The sequence below is a fragment of the Ranitomeya imitator genome, chromosome 5 (assembly GCF_032444005.1).
Source record: "Ranitomeya imitator isolate aRanImi1 chromosome 5, aRanImi1.pri, whole genome shotgun sequence".
Classification (NCBI taxonomy): Eukaryota; Metazoa; Chordata; class Amphibia; order Anura; family Dendrobatidae; genus Ranitomeya; species Ranitomeya imitator.
This window is the reverse complement of record NC_091286.1, coordinates 45,559,650-45,585,741: the sequence shown is the minus strand read 5'-3', so window position 1 is coordinate 45,585,741 and position 26,092 is coordinate 45,559,650.

Below are 26,092 nucleotides of genomic sequence, written 5' to 3'. Positions count from 1 at the left end.
TGGTTTGCATCTAGATGTTAACCCTTTGTATTTACTGTCATGGAGTCTTCTCTTTACTGTTGACTTAGAGACAGATACACCTACTTCACTGAGAGTGTTCTGGACTTCAGTTGAGGTTGTGAACGGGTTCTTCTTCACCAAATTAAGTATGCGGCGATCATCCACCACTGTTGTCATCCGTGGACGCCCAGGCCTTTTTGAGTTCCCAAGCTCACCAGTCAATTCCTTTTTTCTCAGAATGTACCCAACTGTTGATTTTGCTACTCCAAGCATGTCTGCTATCTCTCTGATGGATTTTTTCTTTTTTTTCAGCCTCAGGATGTTCTGCTTCACCTCAATTGAGAGTTCCTTTGACCGCATGTTGTCTGCTCACAGCAACAGCTTCCAAATGCAAAACCACACACCTGGAATCCACCCCTGACCTTTTAACTACTTCATTGATTACAGGTTAACGAGGGAGACGCCTTCAGAGTTAATTGCAGCCCTTAGAGTCCATTGTCCAATTACTTTTGGTCCCTTGAAAAAGAGGACGCTATGCATTACAGAGCTATGATTCCTAAACCCTTTCTCCGATTTGGATGTGGAAACTATCATATTGCAGCTGGGAGTGTGCACTTTCAGCCCATATTATATATATAATTGTATTTCTGAACATGTTTTTGTAAACAGCTAAAATAACAAAACTTGTGTCGCTGTCCAAATATTTCTGGCCCTAACTGTATCTGTACCAACCTGAGAGCCAAAGACAAAGACACATTACCTAGTTTGTTAAAGTCCCTTTCGGAAAGAGGAAACATTATTTACACTTATATGGCAGACAAAGACAAGATATTCCACAATTTGCCAAAATCACTTTCATTATAAAGAGGAGCAGACACTATCTGTGCTTACATCCTTTACAAAGAAATGGCAATATCTTGTCTAACTGGAAAGTAGAGACAGAGAGGCGCTAGTATTACTGCTTCACACTTTGCCAGTACTGTGTTATTTTCCTTCACAGTTACAGACAAAAGTGGAGAACAATCTTTGTCTGACAATGAGAGACTGGGAGGTAGTAAAAGCTGTGCCTATATTAATTCCAGTGAGAAACAAGCAATAAGAATACCTCTCAACGGTTCACACGTAGCGTCAATGCTGCATTTTTTTTGTGTGCAGAAAATCTTCTGCGTATAACTGCCCACTACATGTCGAAAGGCACTATTGTACTAGTACTATGCTGCTTGGTGTGCTTTTTGTACATACAGCTCTGGCAAAAATTAAGAGACCACTGCAAAATTTTCAGTTTCTCTGATTTTCCTCTTTATAGGTATATTTTTGAGTAAAATGTAAATTGTTCTTTTAGTCTATAAACGTCTGACAGCATGTCTCTGAATTTCCAAGCCATAAATGTTGTATTTTTTTATGAAAAGGAGAAATAGTCAAAATTTAAAAAAAAAACCCAGTGCTTTCAGACCTTAAATAATGCAGAGGAAACAAGTTCCTAATCATTTGGAAACAGCAATACTAATGTTTTAACTCAGGAAGAGTTCAGAAATCAATATTTTGTGGAATGACCATGATTTTTTATCCCAGCTTTCATGCATCTTGGCATGCTTTCCACCAGTCTTTCACACTGCTTCTGGCACAAAAATGTAAGCAGTTCTTCTTAGTTTGATGGCTTGTGACTATCCATCATCCTCTTCATTACATTCCAGAGGTTTTCAATGGGGTTCAGGTCTGGAGATTGGGCTGCCCATGACAGGGTTTTGATGTGGTGGTCTCTTAATTTTTGCCAGAGCTGTGTATATTTCTATGTCGAGTCTGGAAAAAGCACATATAAAAGTGTTTTCTGTAATATAAAAAATGCATTCAAAGCGCTGCTTCAAATGTACACTAAAAATGCATCAAATAAGGAAGAAATGGCATAAAAAATGCATCAAAATACTATAATTTGATAATACTGTTATTACAAAGTGTGCAGACACCTGCAGAAAGCATGCAATTTTGGAATCGGCAGAAAAAAGTAGCATTTACACTATATAGTTGTGTGCAAAATAATAGCAGTCTAACATCACTAATGTGTTTAATTATTGTTTTTGGCATTAAAGATCATACAACATGGGAGAAAAATTCATCACTGTGTAGGTGAGTAATGGGTAACCATCAGAATCAACAGTCATGACATGCACACTGCTAATTGGGTGTAATTGACTTATTTAATGAAAGGGGGTGTTCTAATTAATGGGGTTCAAATAGTGAAGTCATTCATTCTGTGATAAATCTGGTGTCAATTATGGCCCTTATTTAACGAAGGAGGGCAGAAAATGTTGTACCTGCCCTGGTTTTAGCCCTTGCTCAGTGAGTAAAAAGGGTGGTTCCAGCCATTGTACGGAAGGAGAAAGAAGTTTGATCAAAAAACTGACTGGAGAGTGGAAAACATACAATGAAATGCAGAAAATAATAGGCCGCTCAGCTAAAAAGATTTCCAGTGTTTTAATATGGCAAAGAAAACTCAAAACGCATGGTAGGAAAAGAAATGCTACCATCCTCATAGCTCTTAGAATCAAAAGAATGGCATCAAATGATCGGCTCCAGGGAGATCAAAGAAGATCTTCAGTTAACTGTGAGTCCTTCAACCATGAGGAGACGCCTACATGAAGTCAAACTATATGCAAGAAACCCTCGTAAAATATCATTGCTGAAAAAAAGACATGTTGAAAAGGTTACAGTTTGCCAAAGAACACATTGACTGGCCTAAAGAGAACTGACTCAACATTCTATGGTCAGATGAGAGCAAGGTGGTCCTTATTGGGTCTAAAGGCACCAGTTTGTGAGACGACCCAGAAACATTGAATTCAAGCCACAGTACATTGTGAAGACTGGAAAACATGGAGGTGAAAGCATAATGGTTTGGAGATGTTTCTCATGCTATGCAGTTGGGCCCATTTATTGCATACCGGGAACCATGGACCAGTTTGAATATATCAGAAAACTGGAAAAGGTCTTGTTGCCTTATGCTGAAGAAGAATGCCCTTGAAATTGGCATTTCAGCATGACAACGACCCCAAACACACCAGCAAGCGAGCAACCTTTTGGTTCCAGACCAACAAGATTCATGCTATGAAGTGGCCAGTCCAATTTCCAGATCTCAATCCGATTTAAAAAATTGAAGTGACATCAAGAATGCTAAAACCTAAGAATGCAAAAGAACTGTGGAATGTGGTGCATTCAGCTTGGGCTGTTTGAAGGTGTCAGATTTTAGTTGTCTCCATGTCACACATATGTAAAGCAGTTATCTTAAGCTACTTTCACACTAGCGTTAACTGCAATCCGTCACAATGCGTCGTTTTGCAGAAAAAACGCATCCTTGCAGTGCTTGCAGGATGCGTTTTTCCCCATAGACTTGTATTAACAACGCATTGCGACGGATTGCCACATGTCGCATCCATCGTGCGACAGATGCGTCGTGCTTTGGCGGACTGTCGGGAGCAAAAAATGCTACATGTAACGTTTTTTGCTCCTGACGGACCGCTTTTTCCAACCGCGCATGTGCGGCCGGAACTCCGCCCCCACCTCCCCGCACCTCACAATGGGGCAGCGGATGCGCCGGAGAAATGCATCTGTTGCCTCCGTTGTGCAGTGCGTTAAATGCTAGCGTCGGAATCTCTGCCCAACGCATTGCGACGGGGACATTCCGACGCTAGTGTGAAAGTAGCCTTACCAGAAATAAAGGTTATACAACTAAATATTAGTTCAGTGATTAACAGAAAAGCCAAGTCTGTAAACAAATTTCAATTTAAACTCTAAATATTCTAGTTTGTAAATGAAAATGAACACACTGCTATTTTTTAATTGCCTATTATTCTTTTTTTTTTTCATTTTTATTTTAAAATTTGAGATTTTGTTCGTATTCATTTGAGATTTAGTGTGCAGTGCTCATAGTGCATTTGTATATATAGAAATAAATTCTATTATAAGGATTGAGATTTTTCTAAGTTGTTTTTATCACAATGCTATTATTTAACACATAACTGTATATGAACACAGATTCAATGTTACAGTTTTATTAAATATTGTATGGGTTTAATGAAGAGGAAATATCACACAATTTTTTACACAATTTACCGATCGTTGTAAATAATCTGTCCACTGTATTGCACAGGTTATTACAATTACAGAGATACCAAATATGCCTGTGTTTTTTGCTGAATTGTGTTATTTTTTAAGTGTATTAAAATATTATTGTAATTGTTTTTCATTTTTTTAGGGATTTTACAAGAAGAATACAAATCTCTGTCTTTTATTTTACCTGTAGAATACAGGTACATATAAATGCACTTGTGTATACAGTACAGACCAAAAGTTTGGGGACACCTTCTCATTTAAAGATTTTTCTGTATTTTCATGACTATGAAAATTGTACATTCACACTGAAGGCATCAAAACTATGAATTAATACATGTGGAATTATATACTTAACAAAAAAGTGTGAAAAAAATGAAATTGTCTTATATTCTATGTTCTTCAAAGTAGCCACCTTTTGCTTTGATGACTGCTTTGCACACTCTTGGCATTCTCTTGATGAGCTTCAAGACGTTGTTACCAGGAATGGTCTTCCAACAATCTTGAAGCAGTTCCCAGAGATGCTTAGCACTTGTTGGTCCTTTTGCCTTCACTCTGCGGTCCAGCTCATCCCAAGCCATCTCGATTGGGTTCATGTCTGGTGACTGTGGAGGCCAGGTCATCTGGTGTAGCACCCCATCACTCTCCTCTTTGGTCAAAAAGCCCTTACACAGCCTGGAGGTGTGTTTGGGGTCATTGTCCTGTTGAAAAATAAATGATGGTCGAACTAAACGCAAACCGGATGGAATAGTATGCTGCTGCAAGATGCTGTGGTAGCCATGCTGGTTAAGTATGCCTTGAGTTTTGAATAAATCCCCAACAGTGTCACCAGCAAAGCACCCCCACACCATCTCACCTCCTCCTCCATGCTTCACGGTGGGAACCAGGCATGTAGAGTCCATCCATTCACCTTTTCTGCATTGCACAAGGACACGGTGGTTGGAACGAAAGATCTAAAATTTGGACTCATCGGACCAAAGCACAGATTTTCACTGGTCTAATGTCCATTCCTTGTGTTCTTTAGCCCAAAGAAGTCTCTTCTGCTTGTTCCCTGCCCTTGGCAGTGGTTTCCTAGCAGCTATTTTACCATGAAGGCCTGCTGCACAAAGTCTTCTCTTAACAGTTGTTGTAGAGATGTGTCTGCTGCTAGAACTCTGTGTGGCATTGACCTGGTCTCTAATCTGAGCTGCTGTTAACCTGCGATTTCTGAGGCTGGTGACTCGGATAAACTTACTCTCAGAAGCAGAGGTGACTCTTGGTCTTCCTTTCCTGGGGCAGTCCTCATGTGAGCAAGTTTCTTTGTAGCGCTTGATGGTTTTTGCCACTGCACTTGGGGACACTTTCAAAGTTTTCAGACTGACTGACCTTCATTTCTTAAAGTAATGATGGCCACTTATTTTACTTTACTTAGCTTCTTATTTCTTGCTATAATACAAATTCCAACAGTCTATTCAGTAGGACTATCAGCTGTGTATCCACCAGACTTCTGCAGAACACAACCTATGATCCCAACACCATTTATAAGGCAAGAAATCCCACTTATTAAACCTGACAGGGCAAACCTGTGAAGTGAAAACCATTCCCGGTGACTACCTCTTGAAGCTCATCAAGAGAATGCCAAGAGCTGCAAAGCATAGTTTTGATTCCTTCAGTGTGAATGTACAATTTTCATAGCCATGAAAATACAGAAAAATCTTTAAATGAGAAGGTGTGTCCAAACATTTGGTCTGTACTGTATGTATATATATATATATATATATATATATATATATATATGTATATAGATATAGATGTAACTATTTAACAGTACCATGTGTCTGTAATGAAGAAGACCATTCACATTCAAGTAGACAAAATTTTGCTATACTTATCATTGTCATCTGTGGCTCATTGCTTCAGCTGCTGACTGCCATGAAAGAAGTTGGATGTTTGAATCTCGGGGAAAGCCACACACAAAAAAGTTAGTTAAATGCAAGTGTATACAGAGCACAGACCAATGATGGCCCTCCTCTAGAGTCAGAGGAAGAGGAAGTACTGAGCATTGAACTCTTCGAGAACACTCGCAGTGAGCCTGTCCGACAAGGAGAGGTGGCATCCAAACCCAGAGTAAAAGTTGGCGCAAAGCCCTGACCTCCTGGGACAGCACGACATCTCCCCGAATTTAGATTATCCAGCTGTTTCCGGGGTAGTTGGGAGCTATTCCAATACAAAAAAAGTATTCTATTTAGGTAGCTATATCTGTACCCTGTTTTAGAAGGATTGTGCTAACTTTTACTGTTTTCTAGTATCAGCTCCAAACGGTCACCTGATAGAAAGTATGAAATGACTGTATTTTAACTTTCATCCACAAGTTTACTTCATTTTAACATTTCCATAAACTTTTTCAGAAATGAAGACATTTTCTTAACTAATTTGCTACAGTTAAAATAATCAAAATTTCTATTCACAGAGGTAAATCAATAAAGTAAAAGTGAAAACTGATATAACATATCATGCACAACAGTAGCGTGGGTGAAAGTGAATGCACAGTGAGCAGGAAGGATAAACAGAGAGGCATATGTGTAATGTCAAGACTGACCCTTGTGGCTTTGGTAGCACATTAAATAAAGTCTGAAGCTACTGGCTGGCAGTATGGTCAGTGTAACATCCTTCATACCGTCAGAGCGGACGCTATTTTCTTGAAATGTTTACACACTAGGCATTCTCGTATAGATACACAACTCATGTGCATGGTTTTCTATACTAACAGAAATTTCATTTTCTACATTCAAGAGCTATTTTGCCGGCCGCTACTTTGTCCAATCTTTTGAGGTTCTCTTGGCAATATGTTTTTTCTCTTTTTGTAACCAACCATTGATAACTGTGATGCGATTACTCTTCATCAGGCATTCAATTCTCTTGCAGCGCCACCGTGAGAAAGAAACCATTGCACAGTTCTACTGAAATTATAGTCCATCTAGTGCATGAATGTGTAGGGTCATCAAGAAGCAGAGGTGCAATTCGTAGCCCACTAAGTTCTATATGTAACGTACAGGTAACAGATGAATGAGCAAGTAAACTACAGCCAACCCTTTCAACACTCATACATCAAGAAGTGGCATGAATCGTTTCCCTGCCAAAACCCTCACTGCTCACGAGAATGGTGATATGAGTCGCTGTATCGGCTTTCTTCATGGACCTTGAATGGAACAGCAATGTGCATGTTTTGCTGTCCCTCCTGAGATCTATGTTCTCATGATGGGGTATACCTCTGATCATGCAATTTCAGTTTAAAATAAAGACAAGTCTATCTTGTTAAACTTTTTAGATCTAACTGTTTGACTTATAACTTAGGTTCCTGTATGTGTACCACAGGGAGGAACATGCCATGTCTCTAAAGTATGCTCCCCTCCAACTAAGACACTCAATAGCCATTGGGTATCTTTAATGTAGGTAATTTGATTGTGTGAATTGCACTTAGCTTAAGCTGGCCAAACATTGGGGACTACAGACATTCTGTATTGGCTGACACTATGATATATGTGGTGGTTTTCCAACTCACCCCAGAAAGAAGCTGTCAAGGCAGAAAAGGTTCCGAATTCCAATGACTGATCATTTTGTTCTTTGGGACTTAAGCCTCCACTAGATGTTTCTGGCAGTGGCTGTCTGATAGAGAACATACAAAGGTTTGGCCACGCTGGGTGTGCCTGTGAATGGAGGACTTTTGTCTGAGCCAATTGATAGGATGCAGATCTGTTATCTCTAAAGATATTGCTATCAATAAAAATTCAATATCACAGAATATTTACACAGATATCGGCTATCGATTGGCTTCTGTCACATTTATTATGGCCATCTTAAAGTGGTCTACATCATACAAAATCTATATTTTATGACCACCTCACGTAATATTGAGAAACACTAACCTAAAAGAAGGCAAAACACAAATTCTAAAAGAAGTCAAAACTATTAGTTATGTCTAAAGTTATTATAACCTCTTATACAAATGGTATCCACTATTACTAAAGGTTCATGAAAATTGACCAATTTGATGACCGATGCAATCGTAACTGCAGATGAGCAATCGTTGTCAGTCAAGTGTTTACATAGGATGAGAATCGTGAATGAAACGGTTCAATAGCGATCGTTTCACTCCTTTTCGCCGCTGTAATTGTTGAACACACGAACAATCTCCGTTTGCATTACACAATCTTCAAAATCTGAACCGGAAATTTTCCGCTCACCTAAATGATTTTATACTCAATGAATTAATCATTTGTAGACACATCGTCCACTCATATTAGACAATTATCATGAACGATGGGTCATTAGAATTAGAATTTTACAGATTATTGGCAAGTGTAAGTGGGGTTTAACTCTTGGAATAGGGCATTAGATGGTTTGGCTACTACAACTGTAATGATCCTTTTCTATATTGATATTGGACTTGTTCTTATACTATCTACAATATTATTGACTAAAGTCCTACCATGACTAGAGGTCATGGGAGCCCTCTTGGCTATAAAATGCTACTGCGGGAATTTGTATTAATACAAATGGCAGAAGACGTGCAATGTATATGCCCATTAACTTCTTATATCCAGAGAAAAAGCCTTAGTGTTTCCTTGCATGTTATGTAAGATTTTTGGGTGAATGGGAGACTCGCCCCAACGAAGTCAAAGACTGAAATTTGCATTCATTTTATACACAGCTCACATTTCCACCTTACTCACTAATTTCTTCTATTTAATCACTGAAGTGTGAACACAACTATTTAGAAACCGTGACATTTCCGGGTAGATGAAGCATGACTGCTTGGCATAAAAACATTTTCTGTAAATTTCAAGTGCAGAAAAGCAAATAAGTCCGAAGACCTCATCACATCGTATTTTCACACATACACCTCGGCATCACAAGTGCTGTCGAGCGCCAGCTCATGTTCACATCAAAAATTGTGATGTGTTGCCACGTACACCGGACAGAATGGGAAACGATGACATGTTTACAGGGTGTTGGACACTACCGGTGAGTTTACTTGGGCTCGAAACTTCTGCTTTGCCTGAGATAATGACGCTCATCGTGACATCTTATCGAGTGTAGAAGTTTTATGGGTATCATATACCGGCCAGCGGGAAAGTCTACGGATGCACAAATAAATCAAACTAATAGACTATTATTCATTTTTCCAAGGATTTTAGTACACTGATTTTTAATGGCTGCTTCCACAGTACCAGGAAACACTCCATACTGCCATACAGTCTCCTGTACATGGCTCTGACCAGAGGTGAAAATTGGGGCTTAGTGCTAATTTTGTAACAGACCTCTCTCATGCCATCTGTTATTTATAATACTGGGGCCAAGACACCTTTTTGCCCCCTATGTTGGGTGCTTTGGATTTGCTTTGGCTACCACCTAGCTCTTTCTAATAAAGCATAATTGTAAAATAATGGCGCACCCCATCAGCACAGTGGCTGTTTTGTCCATGGACCTAATAGTCAGAAAATGTATATGAGAAACCATCCGGCATAATGGAAACGTTTAGCAGTTCTTATTTTTAAGACGCCACATTCCATTATTTGCACTTAAGCGTCTGTCCCCTAATAAAGCTCGATCCATAGACAAGCGCTGTTTGTTATGCTGATCTAATTTAATCAATTGATTGATATGTTCTCCCGTTTAAAGCAAATATACTTTGGTAATGTGAGAAGGTGTCACCTCATCAACATAAAGATGATAGCGGGTAAATTACATTACCGTCATTTTCAAGCATTGCAAAGCTCAGCACTAATGGCACTTCTAGCTGTTTGCTTAAGACTAGGTCACATATAATCTATTCCCCGTCAAACAAAGACTTTACACAAATACTCCACACTGGGACAAGTATTAGATAACATCGGCCTTCCCAAAGACATTGGCTGCAGGTGAGATGGGGGTCTGCTTCATGTCACATGGGATCAGCTTTTACGGGACCTTGTGTGTTCCTAATTATACATTTCAATGCAAATAATGGTCCGGGAGATTAATTGCTTTGATACATCAAGTAGCTCAAGTGTATTAACAGACGCCAGTGTATAAAAGCACATGTGGGTGGTACGAGATATCTAATACTGCACATACACAATAATCAAGTGCGTTCATACAAGTCTTAAAGGGCCCCGACTCATAAAAATACAGTTTGCTTTTTCAATAAAGGGAAACCAAGCCGATCTTGTTAATTGATTGTGTACGGTATTGACACACTGAAATTTATGGGACTGGCGTGTAATACCAGGATCAGTCAATGGAAAAAAGTGGCCCTATTTTTTAATTTTTTTTTTTATAAAGCCAAGTTTATTTAGTTTCATAAACTCCTTTAACCACTTGGTAATATCTGTCACAATTGTAGAGTTGGGAGCCTCTGCTTGGTGTTCTGTAAGGTACTTTTACAGTGGTTGTGAACATAAAATTTCCCGTAATGGGGTCCTGATAGCCATGACCCCACAGCAACAGTCACGCTGGAGAAAGCTCTATTCCCAATCATGTGATCCTTGTAATGGCAAGATCAGTACAAATCATGGTATCATAGCAGAGAATCAGTGAAAGGGCTCATACTCATTTGCAAGAAAAACAGATGAGATAAAAAGTCGAATTGCACCCTGACAATGTTAATCTATGCGTCACGGCTAATCTGTGATTTTTTTCTCAGCTCAGATCGGAATGAGAAAAAAATCTCAGCTGCAATTGTCCTTGTATCTCAGACAAGTTTCGCCAATGCAAGTCAATGGGAGTGACAAAAAAAATCTGATTTTTACACATCCATGTTCTTGAAAACCCCCCAAAAAACCATTTCATCTGCCGCATACAGTAAAATCACAGCATGACCCAACAGAATAGAATAGATATATACACATGGAATAGATATATCTAAAGATGTCAGTGACATACATAATTATTGCAGTGCTTGTGTAGCTTAATGTACATGTATTTTATTACTAAATAAATTATTTTCATAAAAAAGTGATGTGGGATCTCCCAAAATTTTATTAACGAGCAGAAGAAAAGCGGATAGCTGGGGGCTGATGTTTATAGCCTGGGAAGGGGGAAATACCCATGGGGCTTTACAGGCTATTAACCCATTACTTGCCAAATTAGAAGTTTTCATTTTATGGATTTTTCAGAAAAGGGCATCCCAATATTCAATTAAAAATGACAATGACATGATTTCCTATTTTGAAAACATTCATTTTACAAACACAACACAAAAAATTGGATCTAATTATCAAAATTATAAAATCTTAGTTGCTAGAAGCAAAAGATTAGGCGTCCCCAAAAAAGGACATTGGTAGATAATATATCAGACCACAGTGTAACTTTAGCCTCTTTACGTTAATAAAATGGGGGAACCCCCCAAAAATGACGCAGGGTCCCTTATAATTAATAACATGCAAAGTCTAGGCAGACAGCTGCAGTCTGATATTAAAAGGCTAGGAAGGTTGCCATGGATATTGGTCCCCACCCAGACTAAAAAGATCAGCTCTCAGCCTCCACAGAAATGGTGCACTTAGGCTTCTTTCACACTTCCGTCTTCCAAATCTGCACAGGATCCGTCAAGACGTTAAAATGACGGATCCTGTGAAGATTGTGGAAAACGTGTGCACTGGGCCCGTCTTTCTGACGGACCCGTCAAGCCTATGTGCACCTGTTGTGTATGCGTCTTTGCAGCGGTTTTCCGCTGCGAAAACGCATACACAACACAAACCAGGTTAAACAAAAATAAAAAATCGCAGTATTCTCACCTACAGGCGTTCCAGCGCAGCGATGCTCCCGGCAGCTAACGTTCCTAGTAATACATTGTGAAATCTCGCGAGGTCGCGGTCTCGCGAGATTTCGCAATGTATTCCTAAGAAGTAACGCTAGCTGCCGGAAACATCTGTGACACTGCGCCAGAGCGCCGCTAGGTGAGAATATTGCGATTTTTTTATTTTTTTTAATTATTTTTAACAATATATCTTGTTACTATTGATGCTGCATAGGCAGCATCAATAGTAAAAAGAGAAAGAGAGCAAGAGAGAGAGAATTTCCCTGACGGGTAAATCTTCCACGCATGCTCTCTTTGAAAAGGCGGGACCCGTCGCTGGATTCCTACTTTTCACAGGCAGCGACGCATCCTGCGCTCATAGGCTACTATTGTAGCCAGTGATGGGCAGCGCAGGATGCGTCGCTGACCGATTTTCCGACGTGCAGAAAAAACGTTCCTCTGAATGTTTTCTCTGCCCGACGGACCATTTTTTTTAATGCAGGATCCAGTGAAAGACAGATGAAACTGATGGCCATCCGACACAATCCGTCGCTAATACAAGTCTATGAGAAAATGCAGGATCCTGCCTTCTCAAAAAAACGACGGATTGTGACGGGAGCTGAAAGACGGAAGTGTGAAAAAGGCCTTAGTCTCGCTATTCCCTCTTGCCCTGGTGGGTTGGTAAGTGGGGTGATAGTATTGAGGTTGATACCATTTTTGTATTGTCAGATGACATCAATCCCAGGGGTTAGTAATGGAGAGGAGTCTGTAAGACACTATCCATTAAACTCACATTATGGGAATTAGTAACAACGAGAAGTAGAATTATTTAGGATCAGACCACGGCTTTTCTAACTCACGAGATGAGGTTGTTTGTGCCAAATAGAAAAACAAAATAATGAAAAATGCTGTTTTCAGTAAATGTGCAGTACATCTGAGAACGCAGTGGAGGAAATTATCCATGTTCAATTAGCACAGCATTTGTGTATGAAAAAACATCAGCTGCTGGAGGGCGGCCAGAATTTTTGAGGGAAAATACGGGCAAACATTCATGCTTCAGGTTAGATCTGGTAGATAATGTATGTTTGAAGGAAGTATGCTTATAAAGGATTTTCCACAGTCATAAGAATACAAAACAAAGGCGGCCAACCCTACAGCAGTGTAATCTCAGCTGCTTGAGGAAACTCAAAACCAAGACACCGGCCATGCAAGCTGTCCCGTCATGTTCAGAGTTTGTTGAAAGGATAATGAGATGTTCTACGACTCGGTGATTTAAATTGAATTTTGCATTGTATAAATCTTTTTCCTTTGCACCTTTAGGCTCCTTCCTGTCTCTGAGTCATGTATTCGATGTCTGAAACCCTAGAACGTTTCTGTGATAGACACCTCCTGGAAATGAAATTGGATCTATAAACGTGGGATCGTATGAATGGGACCCGCAATCTTGGTTACTTATCTTTAGTGAGCATTTATGTGGGAATAAAAATGCAGAATTCACAAGAGGTCGAGGTTTTATTATGATTCAATAATTCATTCCGGGGTCGGGACGCTGGTTATTCGATAGTTTTTAAAGTTTTTGGTATTATACCGGGGACAATTGTAGACTAAAACTCAAATCTTACAGAAAGAAGTGAACTTGATGTGGTGTAACATGTATAGCCTTTTTGTTTTGTTCATGCATTTGGTCTTATGTGTGTTCTACATTTCTACACATCTGTACTTTTTGTCTTAGGAAGGCCATATGTGAGCAAGTGTTATTATACTAGTCCACAAAGCTCTGTACTCAATCCTCTCATCACCATCTATCAATGCTGTAATAGTCCTACTTCAACCATTAATGTATGACTCTCATCGTTCCGTATTACATCATCTCACAGCCGGGACAAGGTATTTTGGTGCCCTAGGCAGAGGAAGCTGACATTCATCTCTGACGTCTTATATTGTATATGTCCAACAAAAGGACGGTCATGGAAACTAATATGACAAGTATAATGCGGGCTGTTTGGTTTCAATTAAATTGTCCATTTGACAGACATTCTAATGGAAACCAAACAGACCACATTATTGATAAAGGGATATGGGTATGTATGATTGTTATTAACCCCTTAAGCCCCGAGGGTGGTTTGCACGTTAATGACCGGGCCAATTTTTACAATTCTGACCACTGTCCCTTTATGAGGTTATAACTCTGGAACGCTTCAACGGATCTTGGCGATTCTGACATTGTTTTCTCGTGACATATTGTACTTCATTTTAGTAGTAACATTTATTCGATATAACTTGCGTTTATTTGTGAAAAAAACGGAAATTTGGCGAAAATTTTGAAAATTTCGCAATTTTCCAACTTTAAATTTTTATGCCCTTAAATCACAGAGATATGTCACGCAAAATACTTAATAAGTAACATTTCCCACATGTCTACTTTACATCAGCACAATTTTGGAACCAAAATTTTTTTTTGTTAGGGAGTTATAAGGGTTCAAAGTTGACCAGCAATTTCTCATTTTTACAACACCATTTTTTTTTAGGGACCACATCTCATTTGATGTCATTTTGAGGGGTCTATATGATAGAAAATACCCAAGTGTGACACCATTCTAAAAACTGCACCCCTCAAGGTGCTCAAAACCACATTCAAGAAGTTTATTAACCCTTCAGGGGTTTCACAGGAATTTTTGGAATGTTTAAATAAAAATGAATATTTAACTTTTTTTCACACAAAATTTATTTCAGCTCCAATTTGTTTTATTTTACCAAGGGTAACAGGATAAAATGGATGCCAAACATTGTTGTACAATCTGTACTGAGTACGCTGATACCCCATATGTGGGGGTAAACCACTGTTTGGGCGCATGGCAGAGCTCGGAAGGGAAGGAGCGCCATTTGACTTTTAAATGCAAAATTGACAGGAATTGAGATGGGACACCATGTTGCGTTTGGAGAGCCACTGATGTGCCTAAACATTGAAACCCCCCACAAGTGACACCATTTTGGAAAGTAGACACCCTAAGGAACTTATCTAGATGTGTGGTGACCACTTTGACCCACCAATTGCTTCACAGAAGTTTATAATGCAGAGCCGTAAAAATAAAAAATCATATTTTTTCACAAAAATGATCTTTTCGCCCCCAATTTTTTATTTTCCCAAGAGTAAGAGAAGAAATTGAACCTCAAAAATTGTTGGCCAATTTGTCCTGAGTACGCTGATACCCCGTATATGGGTGTAAACCATTGTTTGGGCGTATGGCAGAGCTCGGAAGGGAAGGAGCGCCATTTTACTTTTCAATGCAAAATTGACTGGAATTGAGATGGGATGCCATGTTGCGTTTGGAGAGCCCCTGATGTGCCTAAACATTGAAATCCCCACAAGTGACACCATTTTGGAAAGTAGACCCCTTAAGGAACTTATCTAGAGGTGTGGTGAGCACTTTGACCCAACAAGTGCTTCACAGAAGTTTATAATGCAGAGCCGTAAAAATAAAAAATCATATTTTTTCACAAAAATAATCTTTTCGCCACCAATTTTTTATTTTCCCAAGGGTAAGAGAAGAAATTAGACCACAAAAGTTGTTGTGCAATTTGTCCTGAGTGCGACGATACCCCATATGTGGGGGTAAACCACTGTTTGGGCGCATGGCAGAGCTCGGAAGGAAAGGAGCGCCATTTGACTTTTCAATGCAAAATTGACTGGAATTGAGATGGGACGCCATGTTGCGTTTGGAGAGCCCCTGATGTGCCTAAACATTGGAACCCCTCACAAGTGACACCATTTTGAAAAGTAGACCCCTTAAGGAACTTATCTAGATGTGTGGTGAGCACTTTGACCCAACAAGTGCTTCACAGAAGTTTATAATGCAGAGCCGTAAAAATAAAAAATCTTATTTTTTCACAAAAATGATCTTTTCGCCCCCAATTTTTTATTTTCCCAAGGGTAAGAGAAGAAATTAGACCACAAAAGTTGTTGTGCAATTTGTCCTGAGTGCGACGATACCCCATATGTGGGGGTAAACCACTTTTTGGGTGCATAGCAGAGCTCGGAAGGGAAGGAGCGCCATTTGACTTTTCAATGCAAAATTGACTGGAATTAAGATGGGACGCCATGTTGGTTTGGAGAGCCCCTGATGTGCCTAAACATTAAAAACCCCCACAAGTGACACCATTTTGGAAACTAGACCCTCTAAGGAACTTATCTAGATGTGTTTTGAGAGCTTTGAACCCCCAAGTGTTTCACTACAGTTTATAACGCAGAGCCGTTAAAATAAATTTATTTTTTTTTCGCAAAAATTTTTTAGCCCCCAGTTTTGTATTTTCACAAGGGTAACATAATAAATTGGACCCCAAAAGTTGTTGTCCAATTTGTCCTGAGTACGCTGATACCCCATATGTGGGGGGGAACCACTGTTTGGGCGCATGGCAGAGCTCGGAAGGGAAGGAGCGCCATTTGGAATGCAGACTTAGATGGATTGGTCTGCAGGAGTCACGTTGCATTTGCAGAGCCCCTGATGTACCCAAACAGTACAAACCCCCCACAAGTGACCCCATATTAGAAACTAGACCTCCCATGGAACTTATCTAGATGTGTTGTGAGAACTTTGAACCCCTAAGTGTTTCACTACAGTTTATAACGCAGACCCGTGAAAATAAAAATTCTTTTTTTTTTCACAAAAATGATTTTTTAGCCCCCAGCTTTGTATTTTTACAAGGGTAACAGAATAAATTGGACCCCAAAAGTTGTTGTTCAATTTGTCCTGAGTACGCTGATACCCCATATGTGGGGGGGAACCACTGTTTGGGCTCATGGCAGAGCTCGGAAGGGAAGGAGCGCCATTTGGAATGCAGACTTAGATGGATTGGTCTGCAGGCGTCACGTTGCATTTGCAGAGCCCCTGATGTACCCAAACAGTAGAAACCACCCACAAGTGACCCCATATTGGAAACTAGACCTCCCATGGAACTTATCTAGATGTGTTGTGAAAACTTTGAACCCCCAAGTGTTTCACTACAGTTTACAACGCAGAGCCGTGAAAATAAAAATCCTTTTTTTTCCCACAAAAATGATTTTTAGCCCCCCAAATTTTTATTTTCCCAAGGATAACAAGAGAACTTGGACCCAAAAAGTTGTTGTCCAATTTGTCTCGAGTACGCTGATACCCCATATGTTGGGGTAAACCCCTGTTTGGGCGCACGGGAGAGCTCGGAAGTGAAGGAGCACTGTTTTACTTTTTCAATGCAGAATTGGCTGGAATTGAGATCGGACGCCATGTCGCGTTTGGAGAGCCCCTGATGTGTCTAAACAGTGGAAACCCCCCAATTATAAATGAAACCCTAATCCAAACGCACCACTAACCCTAATCCCAACTGTAACCCTAACCACACACCTAACCCAGACACACCCCTAATTCTAATCCCAACCCTAATCCCAACCGTAAATGTAATCCAAACCCTAACCCTAGCCCCAACCCTAGCCCTAACCCTAACCCTAACCGGAAAATGGAAATAAATACATTTTTTTTAATTTTATTATTTTTCCCTAAGGCTAGGTTCACATTGCGTTAGGGAAATCCGTTTAGCACTAGCGGATTGCGCTAACACAATGTCTTTTTAGGTGTCGTGTTTAGTGGTCGCGTTAACGTCCCCGCTCTGGAAGATCGGGGATCGGACCTCGGGCGCGCCGCGGACGCTGCAAGCAGCGTCTGAGGCGCGCCACAAAAGAATGGCACCTTGCTAGCGCGAGCCGAAAATGGCACGCTCTAGCGATGCGCTACACCTGAAAATCACATTGCTGTCAATGGTTGTGCTAACGGACCCGTTGCACGGCGTTAATTGTGACATTTTCGCCGTGCAACGCTGTCCGTTAGCGTTAACCCATTAACGCAATGTGAACCTAGCCTAACTAAGGGGGTGATGAAGGGGGGTTTGATTTACTTTTATAGCGAGTTTTTTAGCGGATTTTTATGATTGGCAGCCGTCACACACTAAAAGACGCTTTTTATAGCAAAAAAGTTTTTGCGTCTCCACATTTTGAGACCTATAATTTTTCCATATTTTGGTCCACAGAGTCATGTGAGGTCTTGTTTTTTGCGGGACGAGTTGACGTTTTTATCGGTTACATTTTCGGACACGTGACAGTTTTTGATCGCTTTTTATTCCGATTTTTTTGTGAGGCAGAATGACCAAAAACCAGCTATTCATGAATTTCTTTTGGGGGAGGCGTTTATACCGTTCCGCGTTTGGTAAAATTGATGAAGCAGTTTTATTCTTCGGGTCAGTACGATTACAGCGACACCTCATTTATATCATTTTTTTTATGTTTTGGCGCTTTTATACGATAAAAGCTATTTTATAGAAAAAATAATTATTTTGGCATCGCTTTATTCAGAGGACTATAACTTTTTTATTTTTTTGGTTATGATGCTATATGGCGGCTCGTTTTTTGCGGGACAAGATGACGTTTTCAGAGGTAACATGGTTATTTATATCCGTCTTTTTGATCGCGTGTTATTCCACTCTTTGTTCAGCGTTATGATAATAAAGCGTTGTTTTTTGGCTCGTTTTTTTTTTTTTTTTCTTACGGTGTTCACTGAAGGGGTTAACTAGTGGGCCAGTTTTATAGGTCGGGTCGTTACGGACGCGGCGATACTAAATATGTGTACTTTTATTGTTTTTTTGTTTTTTTTTTATGTAAAGAAATGTATTTATGGGAATAATATTTTTTTTTTTCTGCTTTATTTAGGAATTTTTTTTTTATTTTTTTTTTTACAAGTGTGGAAATTTTTTTTTTTACTTTTTCACTTTGTCCCAGGGGGGGACATCACAGATCACCGATCTGACAGTGTGCACAGCACTCTGTTAGATCGGTGATCTAACATACAGCCGGGCAGGATTAGAGCTGCAGCTGCAGCCTGATCCTGACCCGGAAGTGCTCCCTGCAGGACCCGGATGCAGCCCGGCGGCCATTTTGGATCCGGGGACTGCAGGGAGAAGATGCTCGGTACACGGTGAGCACATCACCGTGTACCGATCGTCTCAGGGAAGCCCGCAGGGAGCCCCCTCCCTGCGCGATGCTTCCCTGCACCGCCGGCACACCGCGATCATCTTTGATCGCGGTGTGCCGGGGGTTAATGTGCCGGGAGCGGTCTGTGACCGCTCCTGGCACATAGTGCCGGATGTCAGCTGCGATAGGCAGCTGACACCCGGCCGCGATCGGCCGCGCTCCCCCCGTGAGCGCGGCCGATCGCATATGACGTACTATCCCGTCCATGGGAATTAAGTCCCAGGTCACCTGGACGGGATAGTACGTCATATGGGATTAAGGGGTTAACAAAGCACTCCCATTAAAATTTTTATCTTCTTAAGACCACGTTCACACGTTCAGTATTTGATCAGTATTTTACATCAGTATTTTGAAGCCAAAACCAGGTATATTCCTTTAGGGTAACAGAGAGAAGCGGAAAGGAATTCACCGTTCTGTCGACGTGAAGTCAGTAGAGGTAACTGAATCTCCGTCAGGAGCGGTCATAGACTGCTCTGTACCGGGGAAGAACTGAGCCGGGCACAACAGGCAGGTAAGTAGCAACTATCTGCCTGTTAGTGCTCAGGCCCATTTTTTGTTTTTCAGAAAGTCTTGGATATCCCCTATATATATTGCAATCATGATATTACATAGCACTATGTACTTACAATTGCTCATTTTGCCTTTCTACCCAGATAATTTTTCCCATTTCCATTAGGTCTATGACATCATGTGATTAATAACTGACAAGCTGAATCCTTCTAAGTCAGGCCCATATACATTTGCATCTCATGAACCTACAACTTCCACTATGTCATTAACAATGGAAAGGAGATTCTGGGAGTTGTTATAAATCTTTTTCAGACTGCGGACCATACAGGAACCACAGTACTGATCAGAATTAGTCAATATCAACAGTAAATATTTACATCCAGGTACCTTAGAGGTGACCTTTTCTCTGATTGAGTATTTTCTTTTTTTTCGTCACCATCGTGTCCAGACACCATGATGACTTTTCTCATCCACATCTCGTCTCTCCAGATTCCCTCGTGTCTGGTCTTCTGCAGAACATCCCAACATAGTGCACTTTAAAAATAACAGTCTTATTAAAATGCTCCTGAATAAAAAATATCTGTCCATATTATAATCTAAACAAGGCTCTTATAGTGTATGACCTCCACACTGGCCGCCTTAATGATCTGCACCCGCCATACTGTCATTATCAGCTATAACCGCTATACCATCTGCCCTTATGAACCATGGCCTATACCATGGGGGGGAGGGGGGAATCTACTGCTGACACTGTTATGGGGGTAATGTCCTCCAATTCTGTACTTATGTCCCCCATCTTGGGCCCCTTACAGGTATATATGTCCCCAATCCTATCCTGGTATATATATCTCCATCCTTGCTGGTATATATGTCCCCTCATCCTGGCTGGTATATATGGCCCCTCCATTCTGGCTGGTATATATGGCCCCCATCCTGACCTGTATATATCACCCCCCATCCTGGTATATTTGGCCCCCCAACCTGGTATATATGTTACCCCATCCTTGATGGTATATATGGACCCTCATCCTGGCTCTTATATATGACCCCCATCCTAGCTGGTATTTATGGCTCCCCAACCTGGCTGGTATAAATATATGCCCCACCATCCTGGTATATATGACACCATCCTGGCTGGTATATGTGGCCTCGCATCCTGACTGGTATATATGCCCCCATCCTGGCTGATATATATATTGCCTCATCCTAGCTGATATATATGGCCTCTCCCATCCTGGTATACATGCCCCCCCATCCTAGCATACATGGCCCCCAAATCTGGAATATATGGTCCCATTCACGCCGCACACATAAAAACAAGCAATTCTACTAATCTTCCCTCTGCTCCCTCGCAGCGCAGCATCCTTTTCTGATGCTGATAGCTGACTTCAGCATGTTATAAACGTGTTATGTCACTGCCATGCGCCCTCACACGCCGACGTCAGCTGCCAGAATATTCACTGATCTCCACGCCAAGGAATTTGGGCATGGGGAGCAGTGAAAATTCTTTTTCCTTAATAGAGGATACACTGATCGCCCATCCGCTGCAGAAAGCCAGCGGCTGCCGCTAACAAGTATGCCTGCTATTAAAGAGAATGAATATTTACTGCTCTCCACTGCCATAATCCTGCTCACCTCTTGGCACAGCTTCAGTGCAGAGAGATGGGTTGGACTATGGGTGTGGGGAGCAGTGAATGTTCATTTTCTTTAATAGCGGACACCGCGGCAGTCAGCTCCTGCTTCCTGTGACCCGCTTCTCTGCTGCAACCGCATCTCCTTCCCCCACAGCCACAGCTGGACTAACTTAAGGTATCTTTTTTGCCACCAAAGTGCTCCCCCTTCTGGGAGGCAGGAGGCAGCATCCTAGGCTGGTGCCTACCCTGCCTACTCCTCATCCCTGTCCTGCTTGTAAGTTTTCTCTCATGCTGCACCCTCTCTTCGGAACTCACTGCCCCTGAACATCAGACTAGTTCTAAGTGTGCATGGAAAATACATTTCTTTAAAAAGACTTAAATAATCTTCTTGGCTTATACATAACATGACATGATATTTCAATACCCTACTATCCTCATTTAGGTGCTCCTTTCGCATGACTCTCTATATCAGGATTTGCTTAGATGGTTCATTCAGCTTTTTTAGATTGCTATTGTACACTGGCCCCTTTTCAAATTTAGGCTGGGTTCACACTGCGTTAGCAGCAGCCCGTTCAACACACACGCTAACGGGTTGCTGTAATGCAAGTGTAGACATTTGCATCGCGCTAGCGCAGATAGAGCATCTGCTAGCTCTATCTGCGCTAGCAGTGACGGACCAGGAAACGCTGCAGCCCGCGTCTCAGGGTCCGTCACTCATTGACGGCACATCCCTAGCGCACGCCCACAATGGGCGATGCGTCCGACATTGCTTTCCATGGCGGCATTAACGGACTATGTTACACCGCGTTATGGGTGTAACGTAGTCCGTTTAACGGACCACCATAACGCAGTGTGAACCTAGCCTTAGCACCATGTATTACTTATTTTATCCCTATCACTTTTAAATTGTAAGCTCTTATGAGCAGGTTCCTCTCTCCTGTAGAGTATAAGCTCTTATGGGGATTGTACTCTCTCCTGTAGAGTGTAAGCTCTTATGGGGATTGAGCTCTCTCTTGTAGAGTGTCAGCTCTTATGGGCAGGGTCCTCTCTCCTGTAGAGTGTAAGCTCTTATGGGCAGGGTCTTCTCTCCTGTAGAGTGTCAGCTCTTATGGGCAGGGTCCTCTCTCCTGTAGAGTGTCAGCTCTTATGGGCAGGGTCCTCTCTCCTGTAGAGTGTCAGCTCTTATGGGCAGGGTCCACTCTCCTGTAGAGTGTCAGCTCTTATGGGCAGGGTCCTCTCTCTTGTAGAGTGTCAGCTCTTATGGGCAGGGTCTTCTCTCCTGTAGAGTGTCAGCTCTTATGGGCAGGGTCTTCTCTCCTGTAGAGTGTCAGCTCTTATGGGCAGGGTCCTCTCTCCTGTAGAATGTAAGCTCTTATGGGCAGGGTCCTCTCTCCTGTAGAGTGTAAGCTCTTATGGGCAGGGTCCTCTCTCCTGTAGAGTGTAAGCTCTTATGAGCAGGGGCCTCTCTCCTGTAGAGTGTAAGCTCTTATGGGCAGGGTCCACTCTCCTGTAGAGCGTAAGCGCTTATGGGCAGGGTACTCGCTCCTGTAGAGGGTAAGCTCCTAATTGCAGGGTTCTCTCTCTTGTAGAGTGTATGTGATCAAAAATGAGTGATCAGTCACTGACCACAAATGAACGGTTTTGGATAGAATTGAACCGGCTCAGGGCCAGACTAAAGTGTTTCTAAATTGCCAACACAAATGTTACTATGTTACTGTATGCTCAATGATTGCTGTGTACACAGTTTAGCAAGTAGCCATGATAATTTCTGCACTAGTCCCAGCAAATAAACTACCATAACGAACAGAGAGATACAATTAATAAACTTACCGTAATTCAATGACACTTTGTGCTATCAAAAATAATTTATCGAAAAAGGTGTTAAAAAGCAACAAATAACTATGTTATGTTCCCCAATAAAATAAAAATATAAGAATAATGTAAAATGAATAATGGAGTATAAAAACATTATACTTTTTAAACCCACCTTTGCTAACGAAAATAAAATTGTGCGAGGTCATAAGGCAAGGAAAATGATCCGATCTTGAACTAGTTAAAATGTGTAATAAAACACATTAGGACATTTTGCTTCAGCTTGGCGGTGGACTGAGAATGATCTAGGACCTGGGTAATAAAAGTTATGGCCCCTTACTAAACATCACAGCCATGATACGCTTTGGACTAATTCAATCAATTTAAGGACCATTAATCACTTACATCTCACTTGCATTTTTTATGTATATGTGGGCAAAACTTACATGGTTTGGGTGTTTTACTCATTTGACCTATGAAAGATCCCTCAAAAATTTGGATTGGTTGTTCATAGGATTCACAATACTATATAAACTAAGTTTTTCAAAACTAACCTGGTCCATCCCAACCAATCAGAGTTCAGCTTTTATGTCATAAACTGCTCTAGCAAATCTAAAGCTGCATTGTTAATTGGTTGCAATAACATGGACAGTTTTGAGTCCATTGAGTCAAAAAATGCAAAAAAAGTTATCCATTGGCCTGGTTAGGAGCTGCTATAAAAGTGCCAAATTTATATACTTGATTTGTTTTAGGCTAGATTTTTGTATTGATGTCCAGGTATGAGGTAGAGAAAATAAAAGGGCTGTAAATATTATGTCAATCACAGTGACATTGTAATCAGGGCTGCCAGTAGGAATTTCGGGGTCCCATAATGGCAAAATTTTCGGTCTACCTTGAGGCTCCGCCCAGGCTCCACCCCTGCTCCGCCTCCACCCTTTGAACCTTCCATAGTCCTATTGTCCACTCTTGGAAAAACTCAATTTCTCCACCACGTCCTCCTCAATCAGATATTAGCAGTTCCCATCAAACACCAGATCACATTCATAACCAGCAGCTTTTCTTCTGGCCAAAAGAATTTTTAAGCCGCCACCACAACACTGTAGACTCTTTTGGCCGGCCCTACTGTAACCTATTAAATATATTTTCTATGTATTTTTCTTTAAGGGAATGACTCACAAACATTTTTTTTAAATGACCATTAATACAACATACAAGGGACAAATACCGTCACACCATGACCAGACCACATATTACCACCACTTAGTCACCAAATAATACCACATATAAGGAACAAATACCGCCACACCATGGCCGGACCACATAATACCACAACATAGTGACTGAACACTACAATACTGATCATTATAATTCACAAAAAATTGCCCCAACGTAACAATACCCCTATATCAATTAGGTAATGTACCACAAAAGAGATATATGTTTCACTGTTTTAGGCGACCAGAGTTAAATGATCCCAAATAAAGCACTTCTCCAACAAGAATAAATGAATGACCGGCACCGAGTTCCACAAACCAGCAGCAGGAGCTCTGCAACTGTGATCTGATTAGGCAGGACGAATGAAGTCTCCACATGAAGTAAGGGAGGTGCTGTACATTTGCAAGAGCTAGTCTGAAACCATGACATAGAAAGAAAAAAGAATGCAGCACTCACCCACGACCTTCATGAAAAAGTGTGTCCTTTATTCAGCGACGACAGCTTTACAGGACATTAAGCGGCATCAGCAGGGAAGTGAGAGGGAGCGGGAGTGGAGAGATATTATCATAATGTAGGGCCCAGTGTGAGAAAGTTGGGTCTCCCTCAGAGGTCATGGGTCTTCCAGCAGGACAATGACCCAAAACACACTTCAAAAAGCACTAGAAAATGGTTTGAGAGAAAGCACTGGAGACTTCTAAGGTGGCCAGCAATGAGTCCAGACCTGAATCCCATAGAACACCTGTGGAGAGATCTAAAAATGGCAGTTTGGAGAAGGCACCCTTCAAATATCAGGGACCTGGAGCAGTTTGCCAAAGAAGATGGTCTAAAATTCCAGCAGAGCATTGTAAGAAATTCATTGATGGTTACCGGAAGCGGTTGGTCGCAGTTATTTTGGCTAAAGGTTGTGCAACCAAGTATTAGGCTGGCTTCACACTTGCGAGTTTTACGGACATAAGAGCGCAGAAACTACGTCCGTAAAACTCGCAAAAAATACGGCACAATTATTCTCTATGCCGCTGCTCCTATCTGCCGTATTAAACTGATCCGTATTATACAGCTTTCTACGGCCGTAGAAAATCGCAGCATGCTGCGTTTGTCACCGTATTGCGCAAATAAAACATCAATGAAAGTCTATGGAAGCCCCAAAAATACGGATTACACACGGACCAGCAGTGTGACTTGCGAGGAATACGCAGCGCTGTTAGAGAGAAAAGCCGGTAATTCAATTACCGGCTTTTGCTTTCTCCTTCCTAAACCCGACATGATATGAGACATGGTTTACATACAGTAAACCATCTCATATCACCATTTTTTTTGCATATTCCACACTACTAATGTCAGTAGTGTGTATATGCAAAATTTGGCCGTTCTAGCTAGTAAAATAAGGGGTTAAATGGCGGAAAAAATTGGCGTGGGCTCCCGCACAATTTTCTCCGCCAGAGTAGTAAAGCCAGTGACTGAGGGCAGATATTAATAGCCTGGAGAGGGTCCATGGTTATTGGCCCCCCCTGGCTAAAAACATCTGCCCCCAGCCACCCCAGAAAAGGCACATCTGGAAGATGCGCCTATTCTGGCACTTGGCCACTCTCTTCCCATTCCCGTGTAGCGGTGGGATATGGGGTAATGAAGGGTTAATGCCACCTTGCTATTGTAAGGTGACATTAAGCCAAATTAATAATGGAGAGGCGTCAATTATGACACCTATCCATTATTAATCCAATACTAGTAAAGGGTTAAAAAAAAAAAACACACACATTATTAAAAATTAATTTATTGAAAAAATCACAAAGGCTGTTGTATTAATTTATTCTACTCTCAATCCACTCACTGAAGACCCTCGATCTGTAAATGAAAAAAAAAAAAAACAACAATATCCTTACCTTCCGAGGATCTGTAAGGTCCAATGATGTAGATCCATCTGAAGGGGTTAAAATATTTTGCAGACACGAGCTCCGCTAATGCAGGCTGCTCATTTCTGCAAAACCCCGGTGAATGAAGCTAAATATAGGT